General features: G+C 45.0%; 1 protein-coding gene across 5 annotated transcripts in view; it reads left to right on the top strand.

The window, feature by feature from the left end:
- Positions 1 to 1,669: 1,669 nt before the first annotated feature.
- Positions 1,670 to 11,977, top strand: part of ERG (ETS transcription factor ERG) — a 175,492-nt gene continuing 165,184 nt past the window's right edge. For 2 of the 5 annotated variants that reach the window (XM_039914651.1, XM_039914652.1), the window contains exon 1: positions 1,670 to 1,850. The gene's annotated coding sequence lies outside the window, so the exon portion shown is untranslated. Of the gene's footprint in view, positions 1,851 to 2,970; positions 3,048 to 11,977 lie in introns of those variants that run through there. The other 3 variants (XM_029082971.2, XM_029082970.2, XM_007667182.4) reach the window with 2 other exon arrangements.

The raw sequence follows: 11,977 nt of genomic DNA, 5'->3' as shown, positions 1-11,977 counted from the left end.
TCCAAAGCGAAGAACGAAGAGAAGGGGTTGGGAAGTCTTGGGTGAAAAGAGCAGATGTGTGTGGTGTGGAGAACTTTGAAGGCGATTGTGAGGTGCTTTTGCTTGATGCTGTGGGACATGGGGAGCCAATGGAAGGTTTTGAGGAGTGAAGAGGTGCATGCTGAGTGAAACTTCGGGAAGGTGATCTGTGCTGCAGCGGGTAGTACAAACGAAGATTATAGTGATTTACTAGCAATAAATCCTCTTAAGGTTGTAGTAGTAATATTTGTATTCAGCTCTTACTCTATGCAGACCACTGGACTAGTAAGCCCTGGGAGATTCACAGTGGGGTTTAGGTAAATGGTGTGGGGTGAGTGCAGGGATGAGCAAGGGCAGATATAGGGCCCAGCTGGGGAGAAGACAGTTCTCATGGGCATTCTTGTCTGCTCAGATTGGCCAGGATCTCAGACCTGCCACTTTGGGGGAGTAGCTGATTGAGAGGACCCTGAAAAAGGTGCATTTGGCACTCATTTGACCAAAAGGGGTGCAGAGTTTTGTTTTTGAACCGTTAAACACAACTGAAGAATTTCCTCTCTGTAATTAGTACTCATGTTAAATAGAAATCATTAGCATGTGAAGCCTGGATGGCCCATATTATTCATCTGTGGTTTGTAGAGCTAGCAAACACTGGATGTTCAGGTCCTAAATTTTCAGAGACCAAGATCTAGCATCACGTGAAAATTGCAATTCAATTTCCAGGTAGCCTTTTTTTTAGTTGCTTAAATTCCACATTTAACAGCAATAACTTCTAAAGGAGTTTTGTCTGGAAGAAAATAATTTTATTTTTCCATTTTATTTTAAATTTGCAATCTACTTTGCTTTCTGTTCCATCCATTCCCCGGGCAGTTTCGCAAAACCGCTCGACAGAGTACATGTTCTGTCGAGCAGTTTTCTAGAACACAACTGGAGATGGTTCTTCATCCAAAGAAGGGAAGTTTTCTCAATGTGTTAAGTCTGAGTGTCTGAGCTGAAGGTAGATCTTTGGATGAACCAAGTACCCTTTGGTGACTTTAGTGTTAAAGATCCTCGCAGAACCGGCAAGTCCTGGAAAAGGGAGTTTCTGAAATCAGTGTTTCGACCCCGATCGCTTACCCCCGCCTTCTTAGCCCCCCCACTCCTTCCAATCAGGAAATAGAGCCCTGAAGGAGGGATTTTTTTTTTTTGGTTTTTTTGTCTTAAAAAAAAAAACTGGAGAGAGTGTGGAAAAGGGGTGTACTCACACTACCCATTCACAGCCCCGAGCCTGACCCAGACTCAGGGGTCTCTGTGTGTGTGTGTGTGTGTTTTTATTTCTTCGTTTTCCCCCCCACCCTCCCCTATTATTTTGGCAGACTTTTGGAATGTCTGGGAGCTAAGGGCTTTCCTTCATGGAGCAGAATTCTGAAGCAAGAAAAAGAGAAAGTTATAGACTAAACCACAGAAATGTAAACATGTCTGCAGCTAAAATAACTCCACTTTCATTGAAAACACTCCTCACTCACAATCAGACTTCTGTGCGCTATGGTCAATAAAACTGCATGTTAATGGCAACCAATTAATAGATTATGTAGGGCAGCCTTAAGAGCTGAGACCGTTTTAATTATCTCCCCCCCCCCCCCCCAATTAAAAGCGAGCTTCATTTTCTCCTTTTTGCTTAGCTTTCTCTTCTGGCCTGTCTGCCGGACTTGTCGGAGGAGAGGAGAGCTGGAGAAGGAAGGGTCTCCGATGCCTTTGACCTCGTCGGGAGGAGAGAATGCACCTCGGCCGCCAGCAGGAGCCTGCCTGGACTTTAAAGGTCCGGCCCGGAAATGAGGGAGAAGCCACCGATATAGGTAAGGGGCGTTTTAAGGGCAAAGTTCACTGGCCGACGAATATGTCAACTCTCTGCGTTAGAAGAAAAAAACTAACTGCAGGAAAAAAAAAACCCTACTTTCGCCGAGTTCCCTCCCGGTGGAAGAGTTTTGCTCCAAATCCTGCTGTCCTTGCACCTCCTCCCTCCCTTCCTCGTCTTCCTTCTCCTCCTCCTCCTCCCGAGAGAAGCTCGCATCCTGCAGCCGGCTCCCGTTATAATTCGCCTTTCTACCCCCGCGTCTCCAGGGGCTCGTTTTCCCGTCCCTTCTTCCCTCCCAAAGGTCCGCCGGGCAACGGGATGCCTGGATCCCGGGATGCCGAGCTGGCCGGATGGGGGAATATGGCCCGGAGGAGGGGGAGGCGAGGGTGGCCCGTTAGTCCCTGGTTCTGAGCTGTCGCTTCTTGGTGGGCGTCAAAGGACAACCCTTGACCGTTCCGTTGCCGGCCAAAGGAATCGGGCCAGTTTCTTTCCCGGAGATTGAGACGGGCAGATCCGATTCCCGGCGGCCGGTCCTGCACGTTGTCCAACACCTCCAAGCCTCTCCCCTCCTCTCTTTCCTGCTTCCTCCTCCTCCCCTCCTCGTCCAGTTGGGCGGCTTCTGCTTGAACTTGGAAGCCGAAAGGGACTGGCCCTCCATTCTCTCTTCGGGAGGACCTCCTTTCCAAACTGGGCGCCGGGGGGCCCGAGATCCCTCCCCACCTCGCCCCCCCCCATTCTCCTCTCCCCACCCCCGCTTTTCCTCTCCTTCCCTGTTTTCTCCCCATCTCCCTGTCCTTCTCTATCCCACCCCCCTTCGTGGCACAGGCTGAACACACACACAGACACTCTCACACTCACACCCGCGCTTGGTTCCGCCTCCCCCCCGCCCCCCACACCCCTGGATTTAACAGTTGGGTAGAAGAGAGTTGCGATGCCCGGGGAGTTGCACTGATCCGTGATTGGAGAAAGAAAGACCCTCATTGAGCTCCCGGCCAACACTCTGGGCCCAGCCCCTTCCCACCGAAGTGACTCAGTGCAAGTCTCAGCTCCTCCGTGTCCACACTCACCACGCACACACACAACCCCCCCCCCCCCATCACACACACGTACACACACAGACACACACGCTGGCGGCGGCCACAAGCTTCACCGGGCGGCGGCATTATTATTATCCCAGCCCCGGGACGCGCCTCTCCCGGTAAGTCCTGCGCGGGCCGGTCCTTCTCCTCCTCCTTCCCCCTCCTCCTCCTCCCGATCCTGGCCCCGACGCCTTTGAGAGCGCACAGAAGTTTGACAGGCGGCGCCCGGAGCACAGTGCACCGCGCAGGGCGGCAGGGTGGGTGGAGGGGGGGTCTCGGAGAGCAAAGATGTTCTGCACCCTGCCCGCTTTCCCCCCCTAAAGCCGGACCCCGGTACCAGGGCACCCGGAGAGAAGAGGGACACAAGCTCAGATGAGCCGGGTGGTGTGTGTGTGTAGGGGGATCCCAATTCCTTCTGCCTTTGCTCTGGACCCTCCCTGGGGGGAAGGGGATGGCAGGTAGGGGAAGGGGCTCACTCTGGACAGCGGCTGGACCTTTGGCCTCGCCCGCGATCTCCCCCAACCCCGCTCCTTGCCGGTGATGGGTGGATGGGGTGAAGGGGAAAGGTGGGAACGAGAAGGGAAAGCAAATGGTTTTCTTCCCCTTTGGCCTTCAGGCCCCCAGGGCGACGAGGAGAGCTCGGTCTCCCCTCTGTCCAGCGTCGGGGAGGGGGCAGCGAGGCCCCAGAGGGGTCAGAGCGGAACCGGCCAGACAGTAAAGGTCGCCGGCTCCGGGGATCTCCGCTTATTAGGAAAATGTGCAGTGCCTTCCACGGGGCAGGAGCAGAATGGGTCGTTTGTTCTTTTCACCGCCTGGCAGTGAGGCTCGGATTAAGGTACCGGCCCAGGGGGAAGGTAGAAAATCTTCCCCTTGAGAGGAGCAGAGCCAAGCCAAGCCAGGCCAGGCCAGCGGCTACCTCGGTTCTTAGCCACAAGGCTCACCGGGGCACATGCTTGCACTTAACACAGGCAATAGCTTCAAGACCGAAAGGTCTCTCTCGTCAGTGACCCTTTTCCCTCCGGTCCCCTTCCCCTTCCAGACATCTTTCCTCTCAGCTTATCTTCCTCCTATTACTTTTCCACGTGGACTTTTATTTTCCCTCCACGACTGCCCCCTTACTAACCATTTGCAGTTGTTTCCACCTTTAATTCTTCTTGACTCCACGCAAGGCATCCTCCTGGCTTTACCTTTGGCCTTTACCTCTCCCCTGCCCCAGGGCTCACGGTCCACGGCTCCTGGCTCGGCAGGGACCTCTTATGCCCTCATTAAATGGGGCTCAGGTCCACGCTCAGGAATGTTTTCAGAACGGCAAAGTTTTGAAGGGAACCGCGGAGCGGAGACCCTTTACAGGAAAATCAGAAATGCCCTGAGAAGGGAACCAAGAAAACGCCCTATCACCTGGTAGAGGTGTGCTTCTGTGTGAAGTGAGCTCAGCTCAGTTTTTCAGTGAAAAACATAGATGCCACATAGGTAAATGGCCTTTCCAGTCCGGCATGAAACCCTGGATTTTGCTGATCAGCAACTTGAACTTTTCAACGAATTTTCATTCTACCCAGGTGATGCTCATTTTTACACAGACTTTAGCTGTGGAGCAATAATTTAGGATCTTAAAATTCTGGGCAGGAGGTTTACAGTCCACTGGGAAACTGCCTTAGGTCTATGGGATGCACATGGAGGACTGTCACATTCCTTAGACTTAACTCTTTATCTTCCTTGCATAAGTTTACTAAAGCAGGCGAGGTAGAGAAAAGCTGTCAGTTTAGACGAGACCGCTTGAATTTCGTGAATAGCTGTTTAGTTCTGGCGGGCCTGTGGTCACCACAGTTGCCCGCAGAACCACCTGAGAAATGCATTCAGAGGGTTCGGTCATTTGGTAACAGAAAATAAATGCTTATCCATTAAAGGAGCGATGAAGCGTAGCGGGATGAAAGATGCAGCCAAGAGACTGGGTATATCATGTAACAGAATTCAAGAGGGAAAACTTTAGGGTGCCGGTGTTGTGAATGGGACTTTGAAATCAAATAATTAATGTCTCCTTATTTTATACACAAGGAAGCAAAGAATGCAGACGATAAATCTTTTAAAACTTCAGTGGAAGGAATACACTGTAATTCAAACTGCATTTTGAAGTTTTTATTTTTTTTCCCCTGTTAAATCAGCTTTTGCCCCATTCCTCCTCTAACGTACTCTCTAAGGTTAAACAAATCATATAGTACTGGATAGAATTACACGTTACAAGAACTTTATAAATGATCTGTCAGTGTGAGTTCTCAGAGAGATTAATAAAGGTATTTTTGCCTTTAGTGTTGCAAAAATTTTGATTACCCATCTAGGCTGAAGCCAGTAAACATTTTGTGGGACCATATGCTTTCAAGACACTTTCTTCTTCATATTGAGATCTATATATGAGTGTATATATATTCGTATTTGTAATGAATATATGTGTGTGTGTTTGCACACTTGCAAATACACATTTTTGCTCTGCTTTTCAAAGTGTGTCTGTTTTCTGGCATTTTAATAGCTCTGTATTGAAATCCTAGTATATTTAGTTTTACTGTGCATCATTTGACTAGAATTCCACCGAGTTGCTAGCAATTGCTTAGAACCCAAAATTGTTCAAAAACTTCAAGATGGTTCATAAATCCTTCTGTATTCCAGAATCCCTTACTGTGCACTCTGTATATATTTTGCAACTTTATCATGTCTTACAGAATTAGTGGGGCGGGGCAGCCCTCAACAAATTCTTCCTCCAAAAATGTAAGGTAGCATTGCTATTTCTCTTCACAAGTAAAATAAGCATATTTGGAATAATCTAGTCCCGTTCCAGGGAAATATGCAATTCCTACTGTCCCATTTCCCTTATCCCTTCCTCCTGGGCCCCCCAAAAGACAGTTTTTTCTGAGCTGTTGTGTGCCCCAGACCACGTGGAACCCTCCAGTCTCTGTCCCGCAGTGCACTCACTGTCTTGCTGTGAAAAACAAACTTGGCCTCCCTGACACAAGTGGTCCAAGGCAGTTGTGCTTAGGAAGACAGCTACATCCGCCCATGCACTCATCAGACCCTGGGGAAGCGTTGTGCGGTCAACCTAGGTTGCGCAGAAAGTAGTCCTTTATGAGCAAATCCGTGGCAAGCTGATATTACAACCCTCTTTCCATTCCAGGTGAGCTTGCCAATTTTCTTCTATCTAAACGTAAGACTTCTTTTTTACGACTCCTTTGCATCATAGCACTTAGCTTTGAGGCAGCTGCCAGAGTCCTCCTGATTAGCAATAGAGCACAGTTCCATCCCACCTCCTTTCCAGTGACATAAACTTTTTAGCAGCCCGACCATGTTTAGTTTCATTTTGGGGAGGGAGGTGGAACAGCTTTTCATTTCTGATCTGCTGAAAAACCCCTGAAAAGCCCAAACCAGGCAATGGCAGTGCAGAGCCGTTGAAAGCATTCAATCAGTCATATCTATTGAATGCTTACTGTGTGCACAGCACTGTACTAAGCGCTTGGGAGAGTACAAAGTAATAAGAAGACACATTCCCTGTCCTCGCAGAACTGCTCTGGTTTTTCCTTTAAAGATGTCCTCCTGGCTACTCTGTTTTTAAATTGAGTATCTTCATAGTAAAAATTCAAACGCAGAGTTCTTTTGCAGCCCATTGTCAGTTCTTTGACCCATTGCAAAAGGACTGAGGACAGTTGGTGATGCTCTCATGGGGTTCTGGTGTGACACAGGTCTATTGATTTCAAACAAATCCTAGCATTGAAATTTTAGCATCAGATGTCTAACTTTGCATTCACAAGCCAGTGAGGCACCCTGTTAATGTGCAGCATCTCCCTCTCATCTGTGGATTCAAAATTTTGTTTTAATTAATAAATACCGACAGACACCTTCAGCCTCCAACAAGGTGGATCTCTGCATTTTTAAACTGGCAACTAGAAAATTTTTCCAAGGTGAGGGACTGAGGATTTTCTCCCTCAACTTTTGCATTTCATTTAACATTTTGCAGGGCTACCAAAGGAGTGGACTGAATGTTCATGTCAGTAGCATTGTAAGGTTGGTGAGGTAGACAGTCTAAAATTACTTTTCCAAATTTAAGTATAAGAGGAGGCAATAGAGAGAAATTAAAGGGTACATCTAAAAGCAGAATCTTTTATAGTTCAACCAACCTTTAAGTTCTTCTACTTTTATAGCAGTGGGTCCTAATTTGGAAGACCGAATTTTGTATCAGAAGCGGTAATTTGACAATGAAAATCAGGAGTGCCCTCCTTGTCTTGGAGAACGTATGCCCATGAGTGTGCAAAGGAGCCCTGCTTGTGGGCCTGCATAATCCAGAAGTAGTGATTATGTCTGAGTGAAAAGGAAAATAGCCTCAAATAAGCTAAGGAGTCTATTTAAAATTCATTTATGGCATTTTTGGACTCTGAATGTGATTTTGGATCTAGAAAATACATGAATGGCTCCCCTACAGGCCTGTGTAGCTTGGTAGCCCCGTTCTTTAATAACTGAAGTATGATTGAGAACCTTTTTAGAGGAGGGCTTTGTAGCTCAGTTCTTTAGTATCTGCACTGTAATTGTGAACATCTTTAGAGGAAAATGACTTTGGTGCATATGGCTTTCCCCTGATGAAACTTTCCCCACTTTTGACAAGAGATTCCTCCCAAAAGAATACTTTATCCAAGAAAGTCACAATTGATTTATGAAATAGGTGAAGAGAGACTGAAATTTTAAAGATGATTGAGTTTAGCTCAAGGTTTAGAAGGAGATTGCTCTCACTTTTGAATGAAGTAAGCCGAAGGAGAAGACCTTGTTGACATAGTTTATTGTTAGCGTTACCAGGCTTCCATTTTATTGTTGGGTACAATTTGGTAGAAAAAAAGATTTTCCTTTCAATATGGTGGGGTCTTATGGGTGAACTAATGCTTGGGGAGTGGCCAAAATAAAGTTGGAACTGAACACAAAGTCAGAAGCTGAGAACACTTTGTTTTTTGGTTGGTTCAAGGCAAGAAAATGAAAGGTTCGACTAGAGCTGAGTGATGCTGCTTGCAGTGGAGATTTAGAAGGAGAGTCTTTATATCTGCCTACAGTAGGTCTGTACTGGTGGACCGGAGACATATGTGATTTTAAACTCTTCAGTGCAAAAACTATTAAGGTTTGACCACGCCTAGAACAAGTACTAAATAGGCCACCTCAGAAACTGAAATGTGCTAGTAGAATTTTGCAATGAAGCAAGACTTTGCTTATATTCAGATTTTTTTTCTTCTCAATCTATTATTCAAATCAGTCTTGTTGGCTTTATGCAGACAGTACTTATACCCTCAGTTGGACACTGCTTTGTTGTTAAGTGGCATGTTTGCTGTTTAGTATTTATATCCGGTTTAATGTTTAACAAGCTGTGAACTCCGGTTTTTATTTTATTTTATGAAAGTGCTTTTTTTAAAAATTGTTGGTATTGTGGCAGTGGATTCAGAATTTTAAGGGTAGCAAATTTGCCAATTGAATTATAGAGCGCTGAGATGAAATTACTAAATTCAAGGTTCAGTACAGCCTTTTCCTCCATTGGGATTGTAAATGCAGGACTAATCATACGGTAATTAAAACCTATTCTGGCCAAATCAGGTTGGGAAAGAGGATTAAGTCGTTTGGCTGTGCGGGTCCGAAAACTGCTTTTACTAGAAAGAAAAAAACGTGTGCTAGAGCCGAAGTTTCACAGGAAGGCAAGTTGTTTGCTAGGTGATAGATTCTCATGAAGTTTACACCTTGGTCAGCCTGACTCCACCCAAACCCTCTGACAGACTGAGCTAAACATGATAACACATGATTCTGGTGTTGGCACAAGGCTTGGGAGAGGAAGCAGCAAGGGGACAGTAAGCAGAAGACAAGAACACTCTTCCCCTGCCCCAGTGTCGATGTAGTGTTTCAACCTTTTTCTGACTAAGCTATGAATTTCAGGAGCGCCCTTTCCAGATTGCTAGTAGAAGTTCGTAAAGTCGAGCAGTTTTTTTTTCTTTACCCCCCACACTGAACTACAAATTGCTCATCAGAATTTGCTGTAGAAAAATCATTCATGAGATTCCCTGGGTGAAATAGGTTTTTAAAAATGAGTTGAGTCAACTTTGGGTACAGTTTAAAAGCAATATCTGTTGCTTGGCTCACCACAGTCAATTCAGAAAGGAATTTAATATGCTCGTGGTGGACAAGGAGTTTGTACCCCAAAGCATACCATGTATCTGTCCAAAATAAGATGAGTTAAGTCAACCTTGTGATAATCATGAAATTTGGTCCTGAAATCACCGCCACCAGAGCGGAATAAGATAGTATTGACTGATCTTAGTGATACCAAGTAGCAAGTATTTGATATGCAAGCGCCAAACCAGAGTTCAGTCCAATTTGCTCATCTAAATAACATAAAATCCACTAAATCAGGACTGGGCATTCCGTTAAGATACCGCACATTCTATTGTGATACATATTTTAAAATCACTTCGAAGCATACATTAAGTACCCATTACCGTTAAACATCTTCATATGCTCAACTACTTTTAAAGAAAAATAGAATTTAGTTTGCCTTACATCTTCTTGTGCTGGGCCTCCTACATGCCGGTGAGATCATCAGAAATGTCACTGTCAAGCAAGGAAAAGGAGAAATGGCAATTTTATTTAAAAAAACATTGGCGATAGGAAATGCAGTACTTTGAGTCATGGAAAAAAAAAACCTGTGAATCTCTCCCCCTATTAATTCCACGCTTTCTGAAACAAAAATTCTGTTTTCTGCCTGAAACTTCTTAGCTTCATATTACCGTAATAGAAATGCTTTTGAGGAAAATGAGGGCTAACTAATTTTCCAGCTGGGACAAGAATTTTGTGTACTTAAAAATCTAGGGCTTTTCTTGGTCTCAGGTCTTGAACTACTTGACCTTAAAATTCTGAATTTATATGTGAACAGTGTCGTTTGCAGAGGTGAACTCTGTGTGAGAGAAGAGCAGTGTTTTCACCAGAGAAGGAAGGAGGCTGTATCAGTCAAAGTAGTCTGTGTATTTATGTGCCAAAATATCGACTATCAAAGGATGAAGATAAGGGCCTTCGTCCTTCTAGTTTAAGGAAGTTTCTAACAAAATCTCTTTTCAATCCCGTTATGCATATGTGCTTTTTGGATTACTCACATGATATATATAATGATAAATCCCAATTTCAACACACGTAATAAGATATTCAGGGTAAAGTTTTTCCCAACCACCATTCACCTTCCATAAATATAATTCCATGGTGAAGTTGGGAAAAACTTAACCCTGTATAGCTCATGTGTGTTGACATTTTTGCATCTAATTTTCAAGCCCAGTAAAACCTCACCATCTCATTCTTATCTCATTTTCCTGAGTAATGTATTTCTTTCATTTTTACTCCCAGGTAGCTAGTTAGCATCTGTGTACTCCATTTTAGATCATGTTTTACTTTTTATTGCCATTAGCACATTTTTGTGGCTGCTCACTCCCCATGTGGTGGTTTATTTTTCTCCGTGAACAGTGCTTACTGTCAGAACTGTTGGGCTAAATAAGACGTGCGCGGTTGTTTTTCAACTTTAAGAGCAGTATCAAATAGCACACTTACTGGAGCACTCTGCTTGGTAAATTGAAAATTGGGCGAGAGAGGTTACGTTGCTTCATGGCTGCACTTTCTATTTATTTTTTGGGGGGTGGGGTGGGTATCTGGGCATAAATCTGTGTCTCACCATAGAGCCTGGTGTTAAACTCCAGGGAGTTTAACTGTGGAGCTAGGAAACTTTGCCCCCAAGACAATCACCACAGGAGGAATTTAGAGTTTGGGCAGTAAAGGTTTTCATTCTTTTAAAATGAGGGCCAAAGCAAAATTTTGTACCCTCCAAAATTTGTTTTGAACTATGAAGCACATCAACAGGAAGATGAAACCCAATCTATTTGTAATTAAAATTCCACTCCTAGGTAGTATTTATGTCTGTCTGTCTCTCGCTATATAATATTAAAAAATCTATACCTATCTATTTGAATTGGATTCCATTTACCATGTTTAGCCATCTTAGCTTCCCAATGGGAGTACAAATTTAATTTAAAGCCCAAATTATATTTGAGAAGTCTGAAGCACATTAGGACTTCTTAAATCATTCACTTGAGGTTATGTTCAGTGGATGTGTGTAAATATGAGAATGTGTGAAGCAAGCGGTCTAAACACAGAGTGAATCTGAAACCACACTGATGCAAGCCACATGTGCTTAAAATCTTGGAGGAAAAAACATGTCATCGCTGGCAACCAAAACCTTAAAATGGCAATGAGGTTATTAGGGGAAGATTAAAGCATCCACTGGCTTCTGGGCATTGGCTTTGTAAATGGCCACTTAAGAAATGATAGACTTTTGAGACTTAAAACTGCAAAATGCGGGATTAGCAGATTTATGAGTGCAGTTCCCAGCTGGAGAAGAGGTAAAGCGAAGGAGCTGTGTGATTGGTCAGTCCGGAATTCTCCATATGGACTGATGGGGTGAGTGCTGATCAGGCTTGCTGCGGGCCGGCTTCTTAGGGTATCCGTAAGGGGCCTGAGGGATGTCTGGCAGAAAGGTTGGAGGGGAGTGGGGATCCTCACTCCATCTTAATGCAGTTAGCTTTGGGTCAAAAGAGAGAACTAGGCTTTAATGCCCTACCTACTCTTGACACCAGTAGTTGCGTACCGTACAGGACAGAGTGGGTGGCTTCATCCAATCGGAGAAAGCCACCTGCTCTGTTCCCCCGTCTTTGCTTAGTCTTTACTTCTGGTTTGTGGAGGGTGGGGGTGGGGAGGCCCAGAGGGATGCTTGGCGGCCCCGTTTTCTATCTGTGAATCAATTGCCTTCAGAAACCAGAGGTTCCTGTTCTCAGTGTCCAGTAGGGTGGTAAGGAAAGTCTCTACTCAGCTACAGGCTAATGGAAATTGGGCAATGGGCCCAAGATAAAAGTGTTATATCCAACTTTTCTTTGTTTCCTCTCTGTATTTGATTTTAAAAAAAAGGGCCTCTGGGTGTGACTAATGGGGGAAGTAGAGAAGGGAGTGAATC

The sequence above is a fragment of the Ornithorhynchus anatinus genome, chromosome 18 (genome assembly GCF_004115215.2).
Source record: "Ornithorhynchus anatinus isolate Pmale09 chromosome 18, mOrnAna1.pri.v4, whole genome shotgun sequence".
NCBI classification, from domain to species: Eukaryota; Metazoa; Chordata; class Mammalia; order Monotremata; family Ornithorhynchidae; genus Ornithorhynchus; species Ornithorhynchus anatinus.
The sequence above is the reverse complement of the archived record's forward strand: the minus strand, read 5'-3'. Positions and strand labels throughout refer to the sequence as shown.